Here is a 7,086-nt window from a genome sequence, read left to right as displayed (position 1 = left end):
ATTCCTGGGTTTGTTACCAGTAGCATTTTCCTTTGGTGGGAACAATCTCCACAGTTATCTTGCTCCTTTTCCACGCAGGAAAGCAACCTCACCACTCAAGATAATTCTGTGTTTTCTGGTTAAAAATGAAAGCCTCTTTTGGGGAGCTATCTCAGCCATGTCAAAGTTCAAAGTTCCCACCAGGCCTTTTCCACCTTTACGCTTCTCTTCTCAGGCCCCTCCTCCCTGGGAAGTTACCAGGAGCACGGAGAAGCTTCTGGAACATCGGGGCACCCTTGGTGGTGGTGGGTCTCTGAGCTGGTCTAGCAGGAGAGGTCTTGGGACCCTGTCTTATTGTCTGTGCATGCTGGCTGCTCTGTGCAGCTCAGTATCTGCTGTCTGACCCCCGTCTCAGCCTCTTCAGGCTTCTCCTCTGGGCTGCATCTTTGGCCTTGCATCACCTTCCTGCAGCCCAGATAACCCCTGGTTGCACTTGGCCACTCCAGGGATCTCCGTAGTGCTCGTGGGGTGAGGGTGGAGCTCTCTAGATCCACCGGTGGCCTGGCCAGCACTGCATTCCCCTCCCCCACCCACCCTGAGTTCTGAGCTGTCTCCTGCCAGGAAATGGGGGACAGGTGGCACGGGGCACAGCTTGCAGGACTTGAGTGCCTTAATCTTGCAATCGCCCTTCTGGAAAAAAATGGAAACAGCTACTTCAACGTCTGCATAATGCTAATTTGAAAGCATTTACAATTGGCTTTGTAACTTCCTCTAAAACCCCATTCCAACAGTCCTTCAAGGCTATAATCCACTCAGCCGACTGCCAGCAGTTTGGCTCATCCCTCTTGGACACTCCCTTTCCTCCTTATCCAGCTGAAAGTCCACCCTTGGTCACTGGAAACACCTCAGTCCCTTCTCTCTCATTTCATTGTTCTCCTTGATGTGTCAATCAAGGTTCTCTAGAGAAATTGACACCCCCGCCCCGGGTGTGTCTATATCAGTATCTCTATGTTTATAGGAAGAGAGTTATTTAATTATTTATTTTTTAAAAATTTATTTTATATGTACACAAGAACTGGGGTATAGGCCAGAGATGAGGGAGGGGGTGGTAAGAGGATTCACCAGAGACAGACTGAAGGCAAATTTACTGAAGTAAACTGCTAAAGGGAGCAGTAGGCGAGACAGGAGAGGTCTGCTGCGCCTTGTGGGTTAGTTCCCTGGCTGGGGATTGAACTCAGGCTGTAGTGGTGATGGCGCTGAGGCTTAACCCCTAGGTCATCGGGTAGGCCCTGTAGGAAGAGATTTATTTTAAGAAATTAGTTGATGTGACTTTGGAGGCTGACAAGTCCAAAATCTGTAGGGTGACCTGGGAGCCTGGAGACCCAGGAAGAGCTGATATTTTAGCTCAAGCACGAAGGTCATCTGCTGGGGAATTCCTTTTTGCCAGTCCTTGTTCTATGAAGACCTTCAAGTGACTAGATGAGGCCTACCAGCATCATGGACGGTAATGTGTTCACCAAGGTCCACTGGTAAAACATCCCGTAGAAATTCATAGTAATACGATGTTTGACCGGAGAGCTAAGTCCTGTGGCCCTGTTAGGGGGAAGTGATGTCCTGAGTTAATCCCATACAGGATTAACTTTGTGGACTCCACCCCCACTCCAGACTAAAGCCATCAAGACTCTGGGAAAGACAAATCCCATCACCGCCAAGGGAGGGTGGCTGGGATCTGAGGGTGGAGTTGGGCAGCCAGGTTGGATATAAAAAACCAAACACGTGGGCCTTGGGCGCTCTCTGGCTCGCGATCGCTCGCCTCCTGGCTTCACGGCTCCTGGCTCGCGGCCAGCTCTCAGAGCGCCATTTTGGGATGCCTAATCGGCGGATCGGGTAGGACTCATTTAAAACTTTGTCTCCCACTTTTCTCCCAGAGCTGTCCATTTCCTCATTTCCCCTTCCCTTTGTAAACAAACCTTTTATGAACCTTTCGCGTGTGCCTGCAGTAGAGCATTGATACGTCCTTTTAAGCGCGCGGGTGAGGACCCACAGTCAGGCACCCCGTTTTGTATCGGGGCTGCTCTACAACAGCCCCATCAAGTTGACACTTAAAATTCACCATCAGAGCTGTGAATATTTTCTTCCAGTGTCTTGTCTTTCTGTTTTATAATGGTATTTTTTGAAGAGCAGACTTAAAAAAATTTGATAAGTTCCAATTTCTCAACTTTTTTTCTTCAATAGTTATCTTTAGAGCTATCTATATACTTGTCTAAGAAAACTGCCTGTACCAAAGTTACAAAGATTTTCTCCAATGTCTTTCTTCTAGATAGTTTAGAGCTTTCACTTCTATATTTAGATGTAGAATTAATTTTTGTGAGTGACATGAAATAGCGGTTGTACATTTTTTCCCACATGGAGAATGTAAGCGGGAATGCTACTCACCCCAGTAGCAGTAATTGAAGACTGTCCATTCTCTAATGAATCACCTGGGTACTTTTGTAAAAAATCAATTGACCATATACTCTTCTCTTCTCTTCTCTTCTCTTCTCTGTGCTTTTACACCCATATCACATTCTTTTTAATTATTGTGACTGATAGTAAATCATCAAATAGGCAGCCTAAGTCCTCCAACTTTAGTCTGTTTTTCCAGAAGTGTTTTGACTGCCTTGGAGATGTCTTGCAGGGAGTCTCTCATCAAGAGCGTGGCTGATTGGTTCTCCCCTGGTGGTGCAGTGGTTGAGCACTGGGCTGCGAAGCTGCCCGCAGCCTCTGCAGCACTGGTTCGATCCCCGGTCGCCGGCGAGGGTCCCACATGGCGCGGCAGACCTCTCCTGCTGTGCCCACTGCTCCCCTCAGCAGTGTATTTCGTCAGTGTTCTGGTGAATTTTTTCTGTTCCACGCTCTGGTTCTGGTGAATTCTTTCACCCTCCTGTGCTTCTGACTGTACCCAGTGCTTGTATAAATAAACAAATAAATAAATCTTTAAAAAAAAAATAATAAAGCATGGTTGATTGAAGGCCTCCAGAATTGCCTGGGTTCATCATGCCCGGCCACATTCTCCAGTGTGTCCCCAGCCTATGGCCTAGTTTGCTGGGAATATTACACATGCACCATGGTGCCCAGAGCAGTGTTGGGAGGGGCAGTTTTGAATCGGGAGTTCTTCAGTAGCCTCAGACTTTCTTAGAACCTTACTCTTATTTTTTTTTTAAAGAAGATTTATTTATTTATGCATACAAGAACTGGGGTACAGGCCAGAGGTGCAGGGGTGAGAGGATTCACCAGACACAAAGTGGGGAGCAGAACAGATGGATCCACTGAAACACACTGCCGAGGGCTGCAGCAGGGAGACAGGAGAGGTCTGCTGTGCCATGTGGGTAGCTCCCTGGTGGGGGATGCAACTCCTGCTGCAGTGGCTGCAGATAGCTTCATAGTGCTGAGTCTTAAACCCTTGTGCCACCAGTGAGGCCCCCCTATTTAACACGCTTCCCACCCAATGTACTTTCCTGGATGTCAGACAGGTATTATGGTATTGCTTCCACTTTTCGGCTGTCATGAATAATGCACAGGTGTTCCAGGGCTTCCTCATGGGCCACTTTGCTGGTTGGGAACAGACTCTGAAAGGGTTAGTGTGAGCCTGATGTAGGGCCCACAGCTCCTTCCCCAAATCATGGAGTCTCATGTGTGTCAGAATTCAGGATATGTTTAATTTTAGGGAGATAATTCAGCTCATACATGGGATATTAAGTGGGTCCATAGCATCATTGCAAACACACTACAAATGCCCCACACCAGTTTCAGATTTGGTTTTGCCACCTAATTTATTTGCCACAAAATTAGTTGCAATTTTTACAGCTTTGTGGTTTCTAAAATTGTGGGTAAGGGATTGTGTGCATATATCAAGGGTTATCAGTTTGTGGAGATAAGAAAAAAAATGAATTTTTTTCCTTTTACTTCTAATCCATTCATGCCCTTGGTGCAGCTCTTTAAACATTTGGGGGGATTCAGGTTGTCAATTCAGGGAAGAAAAGTGATTGAATTGAGACAACCAGAGAAGCTTGTGGTCAGTCCTATCAGCAGCCAAAGGCCTTCGCAGGGGCACACAGTTCCACTGGGCGCTGTGCAGAGAGGATCAAGTTTTGTCAAAAGTGATGGCAAGGAAATGTCCACTATTTGAAATTTGATTTTTAAAAAATGTTTATTTAGTTATGCATACAGGAGCTGGGGTACAGGCCAGAGATGCGGGGGGTGAGAAGATTGACCAGAGACAGAGTGGGAACAGAAGAGGCAGATCCACTGGAATACACTGCTGAGGGGAGCAGTGGGGAGACAGGTGAGGTCTGCTGCGCAATGTGGGTTGCTTCCTGTCCGGTCAGGGATCGAACTCGTGCTGCAGAGGCTGCAGATTGCTTCACTGTGTGGTGCTTAACCCGTTGTGCCCCCAGGGAGGCCCTGAAAATTGAATTTCAAAGCCAAAGTCAGAGATGTAGTCACAGAATTCATGAATGAAAGTTGAGTGGAATCTAACTAATCTCCTTAGATCAGATGAATGGGTGACCTTGAGAAAAAAAGCATTGCTTTGGATTTAATTACCTACCTGGGATGGTCATGTCATTTTTGAGACCTTACTCTGTTATGCACTTTAAATACATTCCCTTAATTTTCATAAAATTCTGTAGTGTTTACACATTTTTTTGTCTCCAAGATATAAGCTACATACCTGTGGGACCCAGCAAAACAGGAAAATGTGGGACCCCTGTCAAAAAGCATCATGAATTTTAAGAGGGTGACATGGAGCATGAAATGAAGCCCTGAGCCCTTCTAGTTGTGGGGTCCTGTGTGCTAGCACAGGGTGACTGTCAGGAAGGTGGGTGTTACAGTTCAAGTGTTTCCTAGGAGGGTATTAAGCAGAGGGGCTGTGCCTTTTCCATGGCGGATGCTCACGGCTTCTGGAAGCCCAGAAAACAGGGTGGGCTTTAATTGGTCACTGCATCTCAGGGTGGGGGTGCTTAGTGGGCGTTACAGGACAGCAAAGCAAGACAATCCAGCAGGTGCCAAGGGGGGCCTAACTTTAGCCAGGATTGTTGGGAGCACAAGAAAGAACATGTTAAAATCTGATGATGGGTGCATGGATTCGTGCCAGTACATCCCTGTAAACATATAGGCGACTCTTGTCCTGACTCTCCCACCAGGCTTTGCAGGGTCTGCTGGTTAATTCCTCTGGGAGGGTTAACAGGAGCTATCTAACTTGTGGAGATTTCTCATTAAACAACTATTTGCCTAATTGGGGTAAATCAAACTAAATGCTAATTGGTATCTTCGAAAGAGTAAAAATAGATCTCTAATCACTGGGATTATTGCTGAGCACAGAGGGCACCAAGGAGCTGCATTTTCAGTACCTCCATCTTCTGAATGTTGGACAGGTTTCAGGCTGAGCCCCGCGTGCTGGGTGTATGGCCAGGGCTGATGTGCAGCTGAGATGCTTGAACAGGGTTGATTTCCAGAGGCTGTTGTCACAAAAAAACACAGTTGTTAGTGGCTATAATAGTGCTTGTGCAACTATGACAAAGAATTGCCTCCACGATTTTGTGGCTAGAATTATGTGAGAGAAATTCAAGGGACAGCTGAAGGCAGCTAGATGGGATGAGGATGGCCAAAGGTATGGCAAACAGTTACACTCACTGCATATTGTGACTGCGTCAGGGCTGTGGCAGATGAAAGCATATTTATTTGGACTTCTGAGATCTCCCATTGCAACATTCCAACGAGATGGTTCTGTGACAGCTGGCATTTCCAGTTGACCTTGCATCTGAGACTCTCGTCTTCCCTGGTCTACAGTGAAAACTCTTCCTTTGCCTACTACTGGCATGGATGTCCTGGAACATCTTGGGGATCACTTGGGGTCTAAAGATAGCATGGGTGCTGATCATCTCCTTCCAACAAGAATGGAGAGAAAGAGCTGGGTTGGGGTTGCATCTGGGGTGTCACCAGGAACCCCAGCTCTTCTCATGCTTCTACTGTTCTTTCTTCAGTATGGTGGTGTCAGCCTCAGCTTTGTCTTCTCCAAGACTTCATTTCTTTCTTTTTTTTTTTAAATAATAAATTTTATTTTTATATTCCCCATACATTTGCAACCCCCCCATTCTGGCCCCAATCCCTCCCCTCCCGCCCCCCACTCCCCAAAAACTGTCTCTGGTTCATAGTTTTTTGTTGATTTTGATTTTCACTTTCTTATAGTTATTTATTTTCCTGGTCCCTTATTTAAGTTTTCTAGATTCCTGCTATGAGTGAGACCATCCGGTATTTTCTTTTTCTTTCTGGCTTATTTCACTGAGCATGATCCCTTCCAGCGTCATCCATGTTGCTGCAAATTGCATGTGTTTATCTTTTTTGAATGCTGAGTAATATTCCATGGTATATATGTCCGCCATCTTCTTGATCCAGTCATCTATTTTGGGCATTTGCTGTTTTCCAAAGCTTAGCTATTGTAAACAGTGCTGCTATAAACATAGGGGTGCAGGTGCTCTTTGGAATGGATTTTTTGTTGTCTTTGGGTAAATACCTAGGAGTGGAATTGCTGGATCCTGTGGAAGCTCTATGTTTAGTAGGTCCAGAAATCTCCACACAGCTCTCCATAGTGGTTGGACCAGTTTGCACTCCCACCAACAGTGCAAAAAATATGGAACGCTTCACGAATTTGCGTGTCATCCTTGCGCAGGGCCATGCTAATCTTCTCTGTATCGTTCCAATTTAGTATATGTGCTGCCGAAGCGAGCACAAGACTTCATTTCTTTGTAAAACTCTGTCCAGGTATTATAAGAAGGGTTTTTATTTGGGGTTCCCTTAAAACCAGAGCTTGGTATTTATTATTTTTTTAAATATTTATTATTTTATACAAGAAGCAGGGTACAGGCCAGATGTGCAGGAGGGTGAAGGATTCACCAGAGACAGAGTAGGGAACAGAATAGGCAGACTGACGAAATACACTGCTGAGGGGAGCAGCGGCCCAGACAGAGAGGTCTGCCACGCCATGTGGGATTCTTGCCGGCCGGCCGGGATCGAACCCACAATGCCGAGGCTGCGAACAGCTTCACAGTGCGGTGCTCAACTGCTTGT

The 7,086-nt window shown here is 46.3% G+C and overlaps 1 non-coding gene across 1 annotated transcript; it reads right to left on the bottom strand.

Moving 5' to 3' along the window:
- Positions 1-6,643: 6,643 nt before the first annotated feature.
- On the bottom strand, positions 6,644-6,748 carry LOC119256559 (U6 spliceosomal RNA). The gene has a single exon (XR_005127823.1). It is a non-coding gene; the product is annotated as a U6 spliceosomal RNA (small nuclear RNA).
- Between the last annotated feature and the right edge of the window lie 338 nt (positions 6,749-7,086).

The sequence above is a fragment of the Talpa occidentalis genome, unplaced genomic scaffold (genome assembly GCF_014898055.3).
Source record: "Talpa occidentalis isolate TD23 unplaced genomic scaffold, MPIMG_talOcc4v2.1 talOcc4.3118, whole genome shotgun sequence".
NCBI classification, from domain to species: Eukaryota; Metazoa; Chordata; class Mammalia; order Eulipotyphla; family Talpidae; genus Talpa; species Talpa occidentalis.
This window is presented reverse-complemented; position numbering and strand designations above follow the sequence as displayed.